Here is a 19,321-nt window from a genome sequence, read left to right as displayed (position 1 = left end):
ACTGTCTGATCTCACTGGGTCCATCCTCCCCGGGTTATTCACTGTCTGATCACACTGGGTCCATCCTCCCCGGGTTATTCACTGTCTGATCTCACTGGGTCCATCATCCCCGGGTTATTCACTGTCTGATCTCACTGGGTCCATCCTCCACGGTTTATTCACTGTCTGATCTCACTGGGTCCATCCTCCCCGGGTTATTCACTGTCTGATCACACTGGGTCCATCCTCCCCGGGTTATTCACTGTCTGATCACACTGGGTCCATCCTCCCCGGGTTACACACTGTCTGATCTCACTGGGTCCATCCTCCCCGGGTTATTCACTGTCTGATCACACTGGGTCCATCCTCCACGGGTTACACACTGTCTGATCACACTGGGTCCATCCTCCCCGGGTTACACACTGTCTGATCTCACAGGGTCCATCCTCCCCGGGTTACACACTGTCTGATCTCACTGGGTCCATCCTCCCCGGGTTATTCACTGTCTGATCACACTGGGTCCATCCTCCCCGGGTTACACACTGTCTGATCTCACTGGGTCCATCCTCCCAGGGTTATTCACTGTCTGATCACACTGGGTCCATCCTCCCCGGGTTACACACTGTCTGATCTCACTGGGTCCATCCTCCCCGGGTTATTCACTGTCTGATCTCACTGGGTCCATCCTCCCCGGGTTACGCACTGTCTGATCACACTGGGTCCATCCTCCCCGGGTTACACACTGTCTGATCTCACTGGGTCCATCCTCCCCGGGTTACACACTGTCTGATCACACTGGGTCCATCCTCCCCGGGTTACACACTGTCTGATCTCACTGGGTCCATCCTCCCCGGGTTACACAGAGACTGATCACACTGGGTCCATCCTCCCCGGGTTACACACTGTCTGATCACACTGGGTCCATCCTCCCCGGGTTACACACTGTCTGATCACACTGGGTCCATCCTCCCCGGGTTACACACTGTCTGATCTCACTGGGTCCATCCTCCCCGGGTTACACACTGTCTGATCACACTGGGTCCATCCTCCCCGGGTTACACACTGTCTGATCTCACTGGGTCCATCCTCCCCGGGTTACACACTGTCTGATCACACTGGGTCCATCCTCCCCGGGTTACACACTGTCTGATCTCACTGGGTCCATCCTCCCCGGGTTACACAGTGTCTGATCACACTGGGTCCATCCTCCCCGGGTTACACACTGTCTGATCACACTGGGTCCATCCTCCCCGGGTTACACACTGTCTGATCACACTGGGTCCATCCTCCCCAGGTTACACACTGTCTGATCTCACTGGGTCCATCCTCCCCGGTTACACACTGTCTGATCACACTGGGTCCATCCTCCCCGGGTTACACAGTGTCTGATCACACTGGGTCCATCCTCCCCGGGTTACACACTGTCTGATCACACTGGGTCCATCCTCCCCGGGTTACACACTGTCTGATCTCACTGGGTCCATCCTCCCCGGGTTACACACTGTCTGATCACACTGGGTCCATCCTCCCCGGGTTACACACTGTCTGATCTCACTGGGTCCATCCTCCCCGGGTTACACACTGTCTGATCTCACTGGGTCCATCCTCCCCGGGTTACACACTGTCTGATCACACTGGGTCCATCCTCCCCGGGTTACACACTGTCTGATCACACTGGGTCCATCCTCCCCGGGTTACACACTGTCTGATCTCACTGGGTCCATCCTCCCCGGGTTACACACTGTCTGATCTCACTGGGTCCATCCTCCCCGGGTTATTCACTGTCTGATCACACTGGGTCCATCCTCCCCGGGTTACACACTGTCTGATCTCACTGGGTCCATCCTCCCCGGGTTATTCACTGTCTGATCACACTGGGTCCATCCTCCCCTGGTTACACACTGTCTGATCTCACTGGGTCCATCCTCCCCGGGTTATTCACTGTCTGATCTCACTGGGTCCATCCTCCCCGGGTTACACACTGTCTGATCACACTGGGTCCATCCTCCCCGGGTTACACACTGTCTGATCTCACTGGGTCCATCCTCCCCGGGTTACACACTGTCTGATCACACTGGGTCCATCCTCCCCGGGTTACACACTGTCTGATCTGACTGGGTCCATCCTCCCCGGGTTACACAGTGTCTGATCACACTGGGTCCATCCTCCCCGGGTTACACACTGTCTGATCACACTGGGTCCATCCTCCCCGGGTTACACACTGTCTGATCACACTGGGTCCATCCTCCCCGGGTTACACACTGTCTGATCTCACTGGGTCCATCCTCCCCGGGTTACACACTGTCTGATCACACTGGGTCCATCCTCCCCGGGTTACACACTGTCTGATCTCACTGGGTCCATCCTCCCCGGGTTACACACTGTCTGATCACACTGGGTCCATCCTCCCCGGGTTACACACTGTCTGATCTCACTGGGTCCATCCTCCCCGGGTTACACAGTGTCTGATCACACTGGGTCCATCCTCCCCGGGTTACACACTGTCTGATCACACTGGGTCCATCCTCCCCGGGTTACACACTGTCTGATCACACTGGGTCCATCCTCCCCGGGTTACACACTGTCTGATCTCACTGGGTCCATCCTCCCCGGTTACACACTGTCTGATCACACTGGGTCCATCCTCCCCGGGTTACACAGTGTCTGATCACACTGGGTCCATCCTCCCCGGGTTACACACTGTCTGATCACACTGGGTCCATCCTCCCCGGGTTACACACTGTCTGATCTCACTGGGTCCATCCTCCCCGGGTTACACACTGTCTGATCACACTGGGTCCATCCTCCCCGGGTTACACACTGTCTGATCTCACTGGGTCCATCCTCCCCGGGTTACACACTGTCTGATCTCACTGGGTCCATCCTCCCCGGGTTACACACTGTCTGATCACACTGGGTCCATCCTCCCCGGGTTACACACTGTCTGATCACACTGGGTCCATCCTCCCCGGTTACACACTGTCTGATCTCACTGGGTCCATCCTCCCCAGGTTACACACTGTCTGATCACACTGGGTCCATCCTCCCCGGGTTACACACTGTCTGATCACACTGGGTCCATCCTCCCCGGGTTACACACTGTCTGATCACACTGGGTCCATCCTCCCCGGGTTACACACTGTCTGATCTCACTGGGTCCATCCTCCCCGGGTTACACACTGTCTGATCACACTGGGTCCATCCTCCCCGGGTTACACACTGTCTGATCTCACTGGGTCCATCCTCCCCGGGTTACACAGTGTCTGATCACACTGGGTCCATCCTCCCCGGGTTACACACTGTCTGATCACACTGGGTCCATCCTCCCCGGGTTACGCACTGTCTGATCACACTGGGTCCATCCTCCCCGGGTTACACACTGTCTGATCTCACTGGGTCCATCCTCCCCGGGTTACACACTGTCTGATCACACTGGGTCCATCCTCCCCGGGTTACACACTGTCTGATCACACTGGGTCCATCCTCCCCGGGTTACACAGTGTCTGATCACACTGGGTCCATCCTCCCCGGGTTACACACTGTCTGATCACACTGGGTCCATCCTCCCCGGGTTACACACTGTCTGATCACACTGGGTCCATCCTCCCCGGGGTAAACACTGTCTGATCACACTGGGTCCATCCTCCCCGGGTTACACACTGTCTGATCTCACTTGGTCCATTCTCTCCGGGTTACACACTGTCTGATCACACTGGGTCCATCCTCCCCGGGTTACACACTGTCTGATCTCACTGGGTCCATCCTCCCCGGGTTACACACTGTCTGATCTCACTGGGTCCATCCTTCCCGGGTTACACAGTGTCTGATCACACTGGGTCCATCCTCCCCGGGTTACACACTGTCTGATCACACTGGGTCCATCCTCCCCGGGTTACACACTGTCTGATCTCACTGGGTCCATCCTCCCCAGGTTACACACTGTCTGATCACACTGGGTCCATCCTCCCCGGGTTACACACTGTCTGATCACACTGGGTCCATCCTCCCCGGGTTATTCACTGTCTGATCACACTGGGTCCATCCTCCCCGGGTTACACACTGTCTGATCACACTGGGTCCATCCTCCCCGGGTTATTCACTGTCTGATCACACTGGGTCCATCCTCCCCGGGTTACACACTGTCTGATCACACTGGGTCCATCCTCCCCGGGTTACACACTGTCTGATCACACTGGGTCCATCCTCCCCGGGTTACACACTGTCTGATCACACTGGGTCCATCCTCCCCGGGTTACACACTGTCTGATCTCACTGGGTCCATCCTCCCCGGGTTATTCACTGTCTGATCACACTGGGTCCATCCTCCCCGGGTTACACACTGTCTGATCTCACTGGGTCCATCCTCCCCGGGTTACACACTGTCTGATCACACTGGGTCCATCCTCCCCGGGTTACACACTGTCTGATCTCACTGGGTCCATCCTCCCCGGGTTACACAGAGACTGATCACACTGGGTCCATCCTCCCCGGGTTACACACTGTCTGATCACACTGGGTCCATCCTCCCCGGGTTACACACTGTCTGATCACACTGGGTCCATCCTCCCCGGGTTACACACTGTCTGATCTCACTGGGTCCATCCTCCCCGGGTTACACACTGTCTGATCACACTGGGTCCATCCTCCCCGGGTTACACACTGTCTGATCTCACTGGGTCCATCCTCCCCGGGTTACACACTGTCTGATCACACTGGGTCCATCCTCCCCGGGTTACACACTGTCTGATCTCACTGGGTCCATCCTCCCCGGGTTACACAGTGTCTGATCACACTGGGTCCATCCTCCCCGGGTTACACACTGTCTGATCACACTGGGTCCATCCTCCCCGGGTTACACACTGTCTGATCACACTGGGTCCATCCTCCCCAGGTTACACACTGTCTGATCTCACTGGGTCCATCCTCCCCGGTTACACACTGTCTGATCACACTGGGTCCATCCTCCCCGGGTTACACAGTGTCTGATCACACTGGGTCCATCCTCCCCGGGTTACACACTGTCTGATCACACTGGGTCCATCCTCCCCGGGTTACACACTGTCTGATCTCACTGGGTCCATCCTCCCCGGGTTACACACTGTCTGATCACACTGGGTCCATCCTCCCCGGGTTACACACTGTCTGATCTCACTGGGTCCATCCTCCCCGGGTTACACACTGTCTGATCTCACTGGGTCCATCCTCCCCGGGTTACACACTGTCTGATCACACTGGGTCCATCCTCCCCGGGTTACACACTGTCTGATCACACTGGGTCCATCCTCCCCGGGTTACACACTGTCTGATCTCACTGGGTCCATCCTCCCCGGGTTACACACTGTCTGATCTCACTGGGTCCATCCTCCCCGGGTTATTCACTGTCTGATCACACTGGGTCCATCCTCCCCGGGTTACACACTGTCTGATCTCACTGGGTCCATCCTCCCCGGGTTATTCACTGTCTGATCACACTGGGTCCATCCTCCCCTGGTTACACACTGTCTGATCTCACTGGGTCCATCCTCCCCGGGTTATTCACTGTCTGATCTCACTGGGTCCATCCTCCCCGGGTTACACACTGTCTGATCACACTGGGTCCATCCTCCCCGGGTTACACACTGTCTGATCTCACTGGGTCCATCCTCCCCGGGTTACACACTGTCTGATCACACTGGGTCCATCCTCCCCGGGTTACACACTGTCTGATCTGACTGGGTCCATCCTCCCCGGGTTACACAGTGTCTGATCACACTGGGTCCATCCTCCCCGGGTTACACACTGTCTGATCACACTGGGTCCATCCTCCCCGGGTTACACACTGTCTGATCACACTGGGTCCATCCTCCCCGGGTTACACACTGTCTGATCTCACTGGGTCCATCCTCCCCGGGTTACACACTGTCTGATCACACTGGGTCCATCCTCCCCGGGTTACACACTGTCTGATCTCACTGGGTCCATCCTCCCCGGGTTACACACTGTCTGATCACACTGGGTCCATCCTCCCCGGGTTACACACTGTCTGATCTCACTGGGTCCATCCTCCCCGGGTTACACAGTGTCTGATCACACTGGGTCCATCCTCCCCGGGTTACACACTGTCTGATCACACTGGGTCCATCCTCCCCGGGTTACACACTGTCTGATCACACTGGGTCCATCCTCCCCGGGTTACACACTGTCTGATCTCACTGGGTCCATCCTCCCCGGTTACACACTGTCTGATCACACTGGGTCCATCCTCCCCGGGTTACACAGTGTCTGATCACACTGGGTCCATCCTCCCCGGGTTACACACTGTCTGATCACACTGGGTCCATCCTCCCCGGGTTACACACTGTCTGATCTCACTGGGTCCATCCTCCCCGGGTTACACACTGTCTGATCACACTGGGTCCATCCTCCCCGGGTTACACACTGTCTGATCTCACTGGGTCCATCCTCCCCGGGTTACACACTGTCTGATCTCACTGGGTCCATCCTCCCCGGGTTACACACTGTCTGATCACACTGGGTCCATCCTCCCCGGGTTACACACTGTCTGATCACACTGGGTCCATCCTCCCCGGTTACACACTGTCTGATCTCACTGGGTCCATCCTCCCCAGGTTACACACTGTCTGATCACACTGGGTCCATCCTCCCCGGGTTACACACTGTCTGATCACACTGGGTCCATCCTCCCCGGGTTACACACTGTCTGATCACACTGGGTCCATCCTCCCCGGGTTACACACTGTCTGATCTCACTGGGTCCATCCTCCCCGGGTTACACACTGTCTGATCACACTGGGTCCATCCTCCCCGGGTTACACACTGTCTGATCTCACTGGGTCCATCCTCCCCGGGTTACACAGTGTCTGATCACACTGGGTCCATCCTCCCCGGGTTACACACTGTCTGATCACACTGGGTCCATCCTCCCCGGGTTACGCACTGTCTGATCACACTGGGTCCATCCTCCCCGGGTTACACACTGTCTGATCTCACTGGGTCCATCCTCCCCGGGTTACACACTGTCTGATCACACTGGGTCCATCCTCCCCGGGTTACACACTGTCTGATCACACTGGGTCCATCCTCCCCGGGTTACACAGTGTCTGATCACACTGGGTCCATCCTCCCCGGGTTACACACTGTCTGATCACACTGGGTCCATCCTCCCCGGGTTACACACTGTCTGATCACACTGGGTCCATCCTCCCCGGGGTAAACACTGTCTGATCACACTGGGTCCATCCTCCCCGGGTTACACACTGTCTGATCTCACTTGGTCCATTCTCTCCGGGTTACACACTGTCTGATCACACTGGGTCCATCCTCCCCGGGTTACACACTGTCTGATCTCACTGGGTCCATCCTCCCCGGGTTACACACTGTCTGATCTCACTGGGTCCATCCTTCCCGGGTTACACAGTGTCTGATCACACTGGGTCCATCCTCCCCGGGTTACACACTGTCTGATCACACTGGGTCCATCCTCCCCGGGTTACACACTGTCTGATCTCACTGGGTCCATCCTCCCCAGGTTACACACTGTCTGATCACACTGGGTCCATCCTCCCCGGGTTACACACTGTCTGATCACACTGGGTCCATCCTCCCCGGGTTATTCACTGTCTGATCACACTGGGTCCATCCTCCCCGGGTTACACACTGTCTGATCACACTGGGTCCATCCTCCCTGGGTTATTCACTGTCTGATCACACTGGGTCCATCCTCCCCGGGTTACACACTGTCTGATCACACTGGGTCCATCCTCCCCGGGTTACACACTGTCTGATCACACTGGGTCCATCCTCCCCGGGTTACACACTGTCTGATCACACTGGGTCCATCCTCCCCGGGTTACACACTGTCTGATCTCACTGGGTCCATCCTCCCCGGGTTATTCACTGTCTGATCACACTGGGTCCATCCTCCCCGGGTTATTCACTGTCTGATCACACTGGGTCCATCCTCCCCGGGTTATTCACTGTCTGATCACACTGGGTCCATCCTCCCCGGGTTACACACTGTCTGATCACACTGGGTCCATCCTCCCCGGGTTACACACTGTCTGATCACACTGGGTCCATCCTCCCCGGGTTACACACTGTCTGATCTCACTGGGTCCATCCTCCCCGGGTTACACACTGTCTGATCACACTGGGTCCATCCTCCCCGGGTTACACACTGTCTGATCTCACTGGGTCCATCCTGCCCGGGTTACACACTGTCTGATCACACTGGGTCCATCCTCCCCGGGTTACACACTGTCTGATCACACTGGGTCCATCCTCCCCGGCTTACACACTGTCTGATCACACTGGGTCCATCCTCCCCGGGTTACACACTGTCTGATCTCACTGGGTCCATCCTCCCCGGGTTACACACTGTCTGATCTCACTGTGTCCATCCTCCCCGGGTTACACACTGTCTGATCACACTGGGTCCATCCTCCCCGGGTTACACACTGTCTGATCTCACTGGGTCCATCCTCCCCGGGTTATTCACTGTCTGATCACACTGGGTCCATCCTCCCCAGGTTACACACTGTCTGATCTCACTGGGTCCATCCTCCCCGGGTTACACACTGTCTGATCACACTGGGTCCATCCTCCCCGGGTTACACACTGTCTGATCACACTGGGTCCATCCTCCCCGGGTTACACACTGTCTGATCTCACTGGGTCCATCCTCCCCGGGTTACACACTGTCAGATCACACTGGGTCCATCCTCCCCGGGTTACACACTGTCTGATCTCACTGGGTCCATCCTCCCCGGGTTACACACTGTCTGATCTCACTGGGTCCATCCTCCCCGGGTTACACACTGTCTGATCACACTGGGACCATCCTCCCCGGGTTACATACTGTCTGATCTCACTGGGTCCATCCTCCCCGGGTTACACACTGTCTGATCTCACTGGGTTCATCCTCCCGGGTTATTCACTGTCTGATCACACTGGGTCCATCCTCCCCAGGTTACACACTGTCTGATCACACTGGGTCCATCCTCCCCGGGTTATTCACTGTCTGATCACACTGGGTCCATCCTCCACGGGTTATTCACTGTCTGATCACACTGGGTCCATCCTCCCCGGGTTACACACTGTCTGATCTCACTGGGACCATGCTCCCGGGTTATTCACTGTCTGATCACACTGGGTCCATCCTCCCCAGGTTACACAATGTCTGATCACACTGGGTCCATCCTCCCCGGGTTATTCACTGTCTGATCACACTGGGTCCATCCTCCCCGTGTTATTCACTGTCTGATCTCACTGGGTCCATCCTCCCCGGGTTACACACTGTCTGATCTCACTGGGTCCATCCTCCCGGGATATTCACTGTCTGATCACACTGGGTCCATCCTCCCCAGGTTACACACTGTCTGATCACACTGGGTCCATCCTCCCCAGGTTACACACTGTCTGATCACACTGGGTCCATCCTCCCCAGGTTACACACTGTCTGATCACACTGGGTCCATCCTCCCCGGGTTATTCACTGTCTGATCTCACTGGGTCCATCCTCCCCGGGTTACACACTGTCTGATCTCACTGGGTCCATCCTCCCGGGTTATTCACTGTCTGATCACACTGGGTCCATCCTCCCCAGGTTACACACTGTCTGATCTCACTGGGTCCATCCTCCCGGGTTATTCACTGTCTGATCACACTGGGTCCATCCTCCCCAGGTTACACACTGTCTGATCACACTGGGTCCATCCTCCCGGGTTATTCACTGTCTGATCACACTGGGTCCATCCTCCCCAGGTTACACGCTGTCTGATCTCACTGTGTCCATCCTCCCGGGTTATTCACTGTCTGATCACACTGGGTCCATCCTCCCCAGGTTACACACTGTCTGATCACACTGGGTCCATCCTCACCGGGTTATTCACTGTCTGATCACACTGGGTCCATCCTCCCCAGGTTACACACTGTCTGATCACACTGGGTCCATCCTCCACGGGATACACACTGTCTGATCACACTGGGTCCATCCTCACCGGGTTATTCACTGTCTGGTCACACTGGGTCCATCCTCCCCAGGTTAAACACTGTCTGATCTCACTGGGTCCATCCTCCCCAGGTTACACACTGTCTGATCACACTGGGTCCATCCTCACCGGGTTATTCACTGTCTGATCACACTGGGTCCATCCTCCCCAGGTTACACACTGTCTGATCTCACTGGGTCCATCCTCCCGGGTTATTCACTGTCTGATCACACTGGGTCCATCCTCCCCAGGTTACACACTGTCTGATCTCACTGGGTCCATCCTCCCGGGTTATTCACTGTCTGATCACACTGGGTCCATCCTCCCCAGGTTACACACTGTCTGATCACACTGGGTTCATCCTCACCGGGTTATTCACTGTCTGATCACACTGGGTCCATCCTCCCCAGGTTACACACTGTCTGATCTCACTGGGTCCATCCTCCCCAGGTTACACACTGTCTGATCACACTGGGTCCATCCTCCCCAGGTTACACACTGTCTGATCTCACTGGGTCCATCCTCCCCAGGTTACACACTGTCTGATCTCACTGGGTCCGTCCTCCCCAGGTTACACACTGTCTGATCACACTGGGTCCATCCTCCCCAGGTTACACACTGTCTGATCTCACTGGGTCCATCCTCCCCGGGTTACACACTGTCTGATCACACTGGGTCCATCCTCCCCGGGTTATTCACTGTCTGATCACACTGGGTCCATCCTCCCCGGGTTACACACTGTCTGATCTCACTGGGTCCATCCTCCCCGGGTTATTCACTGTCTGATCACACTGGGTCCATCCTCCCCGGGTTATTCACTGTCTGATCTCACTGGGTCCATCCTCTCAGGGTTATTCACTGTCTGATCACACTGGGTCCATCCTCCCCGGGTTATTCACTGTCTGATCACACTGGGTCCATCCTCCCCGGGTTATTCACTGTCTGATCTCACTGGGTCCATCCTCCCCGGGTTATTCACTGTCTGATCACACTGGGTCCATCCTCCCCGGGTTATTCACTGTCTGATCACACTGGGTCCATCCTCCCCGGGTTACACACTGTCTGATCACACTGGGTCCATCCTCCCCAGGTTATTCACTGTCTGATCACACTGGGTCCATCCTCCCCGGGTTATTCACTGTCTGATCTCACTGGGTCCATCCTCCCCGGGTTATTCACTGTCTGATCTCACTGGGTCCATCCTCCCCGGGTTATTCACTGTCTGATCTCACTGGGTCCATCCACCCCGGGTTATTCACTGTCTGATCACAGTGGGTCCATCCTCCCCGGGTTATTCACTGTCTGATCACACTGGGTCCATCCTCCCCGGGTTACACACTGTCTGATCTCACTGGGTCCATCCTCCCCGGGGTATTCACTGTCTGATCACACTGGGTCCATCCTCCCCGGGTTACACACTGTCTGATCACACTGGGTCCATCCTCCCCGGGTTACACACTGTCTGATCACACTGGGTCCATCCTCCCCAGGTTATTCACTGTCTGATCACACTGGGTCCATCCTCCCCGGGTTATTCACTGTCTGATCTCACTGGGTCCATCCTCCCCGGGTTATTCACTGTCTGATCTCACTGGGTCCATCCTCCCCGGGTTATTCACTGTCTGATCTCACTGGGTCCATCCTCCCCGGGTTATTCACTGTCTGATCACACTGGGTCCATCCTCCCCGGGTTATTCACTGTCTGATCACACTGGGTCCATCCTCCCCGGGTTACACACTGTCTGATCTCACTGGGTCCATCCTCCCCGGGTTATTCACTGTCTGATCACACTGGGTCCATCCTCCCCGGGTTACTCACTGTCTGATCACACTGGGTCCATCCTCCCCGGGTTACACACTGTCTGATCTCACTGGGTCCATCCTCCCCGGGTTACACACTGTCTGATCTCACTGGGTCCATCCTCCCCGGGTTATTCGCTGTCTGATCACACTGGGTCCATCCTCCCCGGGTTACACACTGTCTGATCTCACTGGGTCCATCCTCCCCGGGTTATTCACTGTCTGATCACACTGGGTCCATCCTCCCCGGGTTACACACTGTCTGATCTCACTGGGTCCATCCTCCCCGGGTTATTCACTGTCTGATCTCACTGGGTCCATCCTCCCCGGGTTACACACTGTCTGATCACACTGGGTCCATCCTCCCCGGGTTACACACTGTCTGATCTCACTGGGTCCATCCTCCCCGGGTTACACACTGTCTGATCACACTGGGTCCATCCTCCCCGGGTTACACACTGTCTGATCTCACTGGGTCCATCCTCCCCAGGTTACACACTGTCTGATCACACTGGGTCCATCCTCCCCCGGGTTACACACTGTCTGATCACACTGGGTCCATCCTCCCCAGGTTACACACTGTCTGATCACACTGGGTCCATCCTCCCCAGGTTACACACTGTCTGATCACACTGGGTCCATCCTCCCCCGGGTTACACACTGTCTGATCACACTGGGTCCATCCTCCCCAGGTTACACACTGTCTGATCACACTGGGTCCATCCTCCCCAGGTTACACACTGTCTGATCTCACTGGGTCCATCCTCCCCGGGTTACACACTGTCTGATCACACTGGGTCCATCCTCCCCAGGTTACACACTGTCTGATCACACTGGGTCCATCCTCCCCGGGTTACACACTGTCTGATCACACTGGGTCCATCCTCCCCGGGTTACACACTGTCTGATCACACTGGGTCCATCCTCCCCAGGTTATTCACTGTCTGATCACACTGGGTCCATCCTCCCCGGGTTATTCACTGTCTGATCTCACTGGGTCCATCCTCCCCGGGTTATTCACTGTCTGATCTCACTGGGTCCATCCTCCCCGGGTTATTCACTGTCTGATCTCACTGGGTCCATCCTCCCCGGGTTATTCACTGTCTGATCACACTGGGTCCATCCTCCCCGGGTTATTCACTGTCTGATCACACTGGGTCCATCCTCCCCGGGTTACACACTGTCTGATCTCACTGGGTCCATCCTCCCCGGGTTATTCACTGTCTGATCACACTGGGTCCATCCTCCCCGGGTTACACACTGTCTGATCACACTGGGTCCATCCTCCCCGGGTTACACACTGTCTGATCTCACTGGGTCCATCCTCCCCGGGTTATTCACTGTCTGATCACACTGGGTCCATCCTCCCCGGGTTACACACTGTCTGATCTCACTGGGTCCATCCTCCCCGGGTTATTCACTGTCTGATCACACTGGGTCCATCCTCCCCGGGTTACACACTGTCTGATCTCACTGGGTCCATCCTCCCCGGGTTATTCACTGTCTGATCTCACTGGGTCCATCCTCCCCGGGTTACACACTGTCTGATCACACTGGGTCCATCCTCCCCGGGTTACACACTGTCTGATCTCACTGGGTCCATCCTCCCCGGGTTACACACTGTCTGATCACACTGGGTCCATCCTCCCCGGGTTACACACTGTCTGATCTCACTGGGTCCATCCTCCCCAGGTTACACACTGTCTGATCACACTGGGTCCATCCTCCCCGGGTTACACACTGTCTGATCACACTGGGTCCATCCTCCCCAGGTTACACACTGTCTGATCACACTGGGTCCATCCTCCCCAGGTTACACTCTGTCTGATCACACTGGGTCCATCCTCCCCGGGTTATTCACTGTCTGATCACACTGTGTCCATCCTCCCCAGGTTACACACTGTCTGATCACACTGGGTCCATCCTCCCCAGGTTACACACTGTCTGATCACACTGGGTCCATCCTCCCCGGGTTATTCACTGTCTGATCACACTGGGTCCATCCTCCCCCGGGTTACACACTGTCTGATCACACTGGGTCCATCCTCCCCAGGTTACACACTGTCTGATCACACTGAGTCCATCCTCCCCGGGTTACACACTGTCTGATCACACTGGGTCCATCCTCCCCGGGTTACACACTGTCTGATCACACTGGGTCCATCCTCCCCGGGTTACACACTGTCTGATCACACTGGGTCCATCCTCCCCAGGTTACACACTGTCTGATCACACTGGGTCCATCCTCCCCAGGTTACACACTGTCTGATCACACTGGGTCCATCCTCCCCGGGTTATTCACTGTCTGATCACACTGGGTCCATCCTCCCCAGGTTACACACTGTCAGATCACACTGGGTCCATCCTCCCCAGGTTACACACTGTCTGATCACACTGGGTCCATCCTCCCCGGGTTACACACTGTCTGATCACACTGGGTCCATCCTCCCCCGGGTTACGCACTGTCTGATCACACTGGGTCCATCCTCCCCGGGTTACACACTGTCTGATCACACTGGGTCCATCCTCCCCAGCTTACACACTGTCTGATCACACTGGGTCCATCCTCCCCCGGGTTACACACTGTCTGATCACACTGGGTCCATCCTCCCCAGGTTACACACTGTCTGATCACACTGGGTCCATCCTCCCCAGGTTACACACTGTCTGATCACACTGGGTACATCCTCCCCAGGTTACACACTGTCTGATCACACTGGGTCCATCCTCCCCCGGGTTACACACTGTCTGATCACACTGGGTCCATCCTCCCCAGGTTACACACTGTCTGATCACACTGGGTCCATCCTCCCCAGGTTACACACTGTCTGATCACACTGGGTCCATCCTCCCCCGGGTTACACACTGTCTGATCACACTGGGTCCATCCTCCCCCGGGTTACACACTGTCTGATCACACTGGGTCCATCCTCCCCGGGTTACACACTGTCTGATCACACTGGGTCCATCCTTCCCGGGTTATTCACTGTCTGATCCTCCCCGGGAAATTCTCCATCTTGTCTACGAATTGCAGATTAACCCAACCAGGTCTAAACCTGTACTAACACTCTACATTAATATATAACTGTATTAATACTATATCACTCTATATTCCTGCTATTTTACTCGATATTAATACTATTCAATGCTGCAGCTTTTCCTCACCGTCACTGAGACAACAGCTCGCGCTGCCCGTCACTGGGAATCCCCGGATTACCGGAAGCGAGGAACGGTGCGCCTGCGCGGGAAAGGCTGTAACTGCGCCTGCGCGGCCGAGGAGCCGTTGAACGATTTCGAATTCGCAGTGAATTTAAAATCCTGCTGAGTCAGTGGGTGAACAAACTGAAATAAAATAAACACAAACAATTCAATAATATCGGAACATGATGGGGCTCCTCATTTTACTGTTATTTTTAGTTATTTTTTTCTTTTTTGTTTGTGTTTATTTTATTTCATCTCAGTTTGATCAGTTTGCTCACCCACTGTTTTTGTTCATGTTTATACTTTAGTCCATTCAGTCCATTAACACCCTCTCTGTACTAATGCTTTGTCTTTCAAAACATCATTCACATATTGTTTGCTTTTGGTCCATGACCTTCTGGTCAGCTATTCTGTGACCTTGTCCTATCAACATCTCCTTTCTTATCTCTTGCCCCATCCCCGTTTTACTTGCTTTTAGTCTTTTACATTTCTAATATTTGCCAGTTCTAAAGAAGGGTCACTGCCCTGAAGCGTTAACTCTGCTTCTCTCTCCAGAGCTGCTGCCAGACCTGCTGAGTATTTCCAGCATTTCCTGTTTTTATTTCAGATATTCCAGCATCCACATATTTTGCTTTTAGTGAAATATTCAGCAGCTTTGGCAATAACTGTGCAGATAGAAAGAAAATTAATGTTTCAGTTCAAAAAAGGTTCATCATTTCTGTTTGATCTGTCTGCACCAATTGTTTCCATATTCTCACTGATGGAGGTGGAAATTCACCATTTACAGGAACAGCAGATTAATTAACCGGGCCCTGTACTGACAGCTGAAATTAATATTGTATCACTTTATATTTATATCACTTTATATTTATATTGTCCAATGTTGGGGCCGGAACTGTTCATCAGCATCACTCCGATCAGCCCCTGCCGCCCGTCACTAGGAAACCCGAGAGTAAAGGCAGCGAAATGGGAAAAGGGGGAGAGTCAATGGGAAAAGGGAGGATGGAGCCGGGGGAGAGTCAATGGGAAAAGGGAGGATGGAGCCGGGGGAGAGTCAATGGGAAAAGGGAGGATGGAGCCGGGGGAGAGTCAATGGGGAAAAGGGAGGATGGAGCAGGGGGAGAGTCAATGGGAAAAGGGACCATGAAGCCAGGGGAGAGTCAATGGGAAAAGGGAGGATGGAGCCGGGGGAGAGTCAATGGGAAAGGGGAGGATGGACCGCGGGAGAGTCAATGGGAAAAGGGACGAGGGAGCCGGGGGAGAGTCAACGGAGAAAGGGACGATGGAGCCGAGGGAGAGTCAGTGGGAAAAGGGAGGATGGAGCCGAGGGAGAGTCAGTGGGAATGGGAAAAGGGAGGATGGAGCCGGGGGAGAATCAATGGAAAAAGGGAGGATGGAGCCGGGGGAGAGTCCATGTCAATGGGAACATGGGGAGTCAACACCAGGAGCTCCCGGACAAAAACAAACAAAATAAATTTAAAATAGACCTGGGGCAGAGGTTCTGCCCTGATCGAGGCTGAATCTGGAGGCTGTAAAGAGCTGAATTGAAAGATGAGCTATTGTTCCTGGACCTTAGGCTGAGTTTCATTGGAACAGGGCTGGAGGCCAAGGCCAGAGCGAACAGTGTGGGAATGGAGACCAGAATTAAAATGACAGGGATCTGGGAGTCAGGGCCAGGTTAGTTATCTGAATGGAGGAAGGTGAGCACTCAAACATGTTTAGTCTCCTCAATGTAGAGGAGATGGCATCGTAATCAGTAAATACAGTTACTAAACTGAAAGGAGTAAAAGGCAATTACTATTTCACCTGGAAGGGGTGTTTGGGGCCCTGGATGATGATAAAGGAGGAGGTGAAAGGGCAGGGATCGCACCTCCTGTTTACATTTCATTCACCCATTCCTTCTCAAAGACCGGATAAATTAACAGTAATAATAATATAATATAATTTAATTTAGTTCCCGAACCTGTTTAGTTCCCGGTGCCATGTCCTAGTCAGGGCTACAATATAATATCCTCCAAGCTGACTCTGCACCGAATTCAATTTATTCTTTACACTCTGTGTGTTTGTATTAAGAACGCTTATTTTGGACTTTGGTCACAACCCCTAACCTGTGCTTCTGCTCAAATATGTTAATCACGTTTATTCCTTTCTGCCCATTAAATTTCTTTACATTTTTTAGTTTTCCCTATACCTATAGTGCATAAAACACAGGTTAGAGTTATAGATAGAGAGATACAGCACTGAAACAGGCCCTTCAGCCCACCAGGTCTGTGCCGACCATCAACCACCCATTTATACTAATCCTACATTAATCCCATATTCCCTACCACATCCCCACAATTCTCCTACCACCTACCTACACGAGGGGCAATTTACAATGGCCAATTTACCTATCAACCTGCAAGTCTTTGGCTGTGGGAGGAAACCGGAGCACCCGGCAGAAACCCACGCGGTCACAGGGAGAATTTGCAAACTCCACACAGGCAGTACCCAGAACTGAGCCCAGGTCGCTGGAGCTGTCAGGCTGCGGTGCTAACCACTGCACCACTGTGCCACCCCAAAACAGTTTCTAACTGCTACTCTCATCTCTTTCATTTGTTTTTGAGCTATTATTTATAATTCATTATTGTATTACTATTTTTCCACCTCCACCCCTTCCCTCCATTTACTAGTTTAAAGTCCTTGTTACTGCCTTGGTTACTAGTGAGGTTTCAGCTGGAGAATTCTGTACAATTCTGGGAACCACATTTCAATTCTGGCGACCACGCTCTGGAAGTGGTTCAAGAGTTCACCTACCTAGGCTCAACTATCACCAGTAACCTGTCTCTAGATGCAGAAATCAACAAGCGCATGGGAAAGGCTTCCACTGCTATGTCCAGACTTATCAAGAGAGTGTGGGAAAATGGCGCACTGACACGGAACACAAAAGTCCGAGTGTATCAAGCCTGTGTCCTCAGTACCTTGCTCTACGGCAGCGAGGCCTGGACAATGTATGTCAGCCAAGAGCGACGTCTCAATTCATTCCATCTTCGCTGCCTCCGGGGAATCCTTGGCATCAGGTGGCAGGTCCGTATCTCCAACACAGAAGTCCTCGAATCGGCCAACATCCCCAGCATATACACCCTACTGAGCCAGCGGCGCTTGAGATGGCTTGGCCATGTGAGCCGCATGGAAGATGACAGGATCCCCAAAGACACATTGTACAGCGAGCTCGTCACTGGTATCAGACCCACTAGCCGTCCATGTCTCCGCTTTAAAGACGTCTGCAAACGCGACATGAAGTCCTGTGACATTGATCACAAGTCGTGGGAGTCAGTTGCCAGCAATCGCCAGAGCTGGCGGGCAGCCATAAAGGCGGGGCTAATGTGTGGCGAGTCAAAGAGACTCAGCAGTTGGCAGGAAAAAAGACAGAAGTGCAAGGGGAGAGCCAACTGTGTAACAGCCCCGACAACCAATTTTATCTGCAGCACCTGTGGAAGAGTCTGTCACTCTGGAATTGGCCTTTATAGCCACTCCAGGCACTTCTTCACAAACCACTGACCACCTCCAGGCACTTACCCATTGCCTCTTGAGACAAGGAGGCCAAAGAAAAAAAAAGAAAAAAATTCTGTACAATTCTGGGAATCACATTTCAGGAAGTCCTTGGAGGGGGTACAGAGGAAATTTACCACGTTAATACCAGGGGTGTGAGGTTTCAGTTACATGGTGAGATTGGAGAAGCTGGAATTGTTCGTTTTAGAGCAGAGAAGTTTAAGAGCAGACTGAACAGAGATATTAAAAATAGAGAGGTTGTGTTTGAGTAAGTCTGGAGAATCTGTTTCCTCTGGCAAGTGTCAGCAACCAGAGATCACAGATTTAAAATAATTGGTAAATGAAGAGAGGGAATGGAACAAAAAGGGTTGTTAAAATCTGGAATGCATGACATGAAATATTGGTGGAAGCAGATTCCAAAGGAATTTTTAAATGGCTGGGACAATGGGTGTGGGTGCGGGGCCAGGTCAGTGGTTGCGGGTGCGGAGCTGGGTCAGTGGGTGCGGGGCAGGGTCAGTGGTTGTGGGTGCGGGACTGGGTCAGTGGTTGTGGGTGCGGGACTGGGTCAGTGGTTGTGCGTGCGGGGCTGGGTCAGTGGTTGTGGGTGCGGGGCTGGGTCGGTGGGTGCGGGGCTGGGTCGGTGGATGCGGGGCGGTGGGTGTGGGTGCGGGGCTGGGGCGGTGGGTGCGGGGCTGGGGCGGTGCGTGTGGGGCAGGGTCAGTGGGTGTGGGGCTGGGTCAGTGCGTGTGGGGCAGGGTCAGTGGGTGTGGATGTGGGACTGGGTCAGTGGTAGTGGGTGTGGGACTGGGTCAGTGGTTCTG

At 54.3% G+C, this 19,321-nt stretch overlaps 1 long non-coding RNA gene across 1 annotated transcript in view; it reads right to left on the bottom strand.

Moving 5' to 3' along the window:
• Nucleotides 1-14,987, bottom strand: part of LOC137361429 (uncharacterized) — a 48,269-nt gene extending 33,282 nt beyond the window's left edge. Inside the window, exon 1 of the long non-coding RNA XR_010972205.1 lies at nucleotides 14,934-14,987. This is a non-coding gene — a long non-coding RNA (uncharacterized lncRNA). The remainder of the gene's footprint in view (nucleotides 1-14,933) is intronic.
• Nucleotides 14,988-19,321: the final 4,334 nt, after the last annotated feature.

The sequence above is a fragment of the Heterodontus francisci genome, unplaced genomic scaffold, assembly GCF_036365525.1.
Source record: "Heterodontus francisci isolate sHetFra1 unplaced genomic scaffold, sHetFra1.hap1 HAP1_SCAFFOLD_106, whole genome shotgun sequence".
Lineage (NCBI taxonomy): Eukaryota > Metazoa > Chordata > Chondrichthyes > Heterodontiformes > Heterodontidae > Heterodontus > Heterodontus francisci.
Note: the sequence above shows the minus strand (reverse complement) of the source record. Positions and strands in the feature narration are given on the sequence as shown.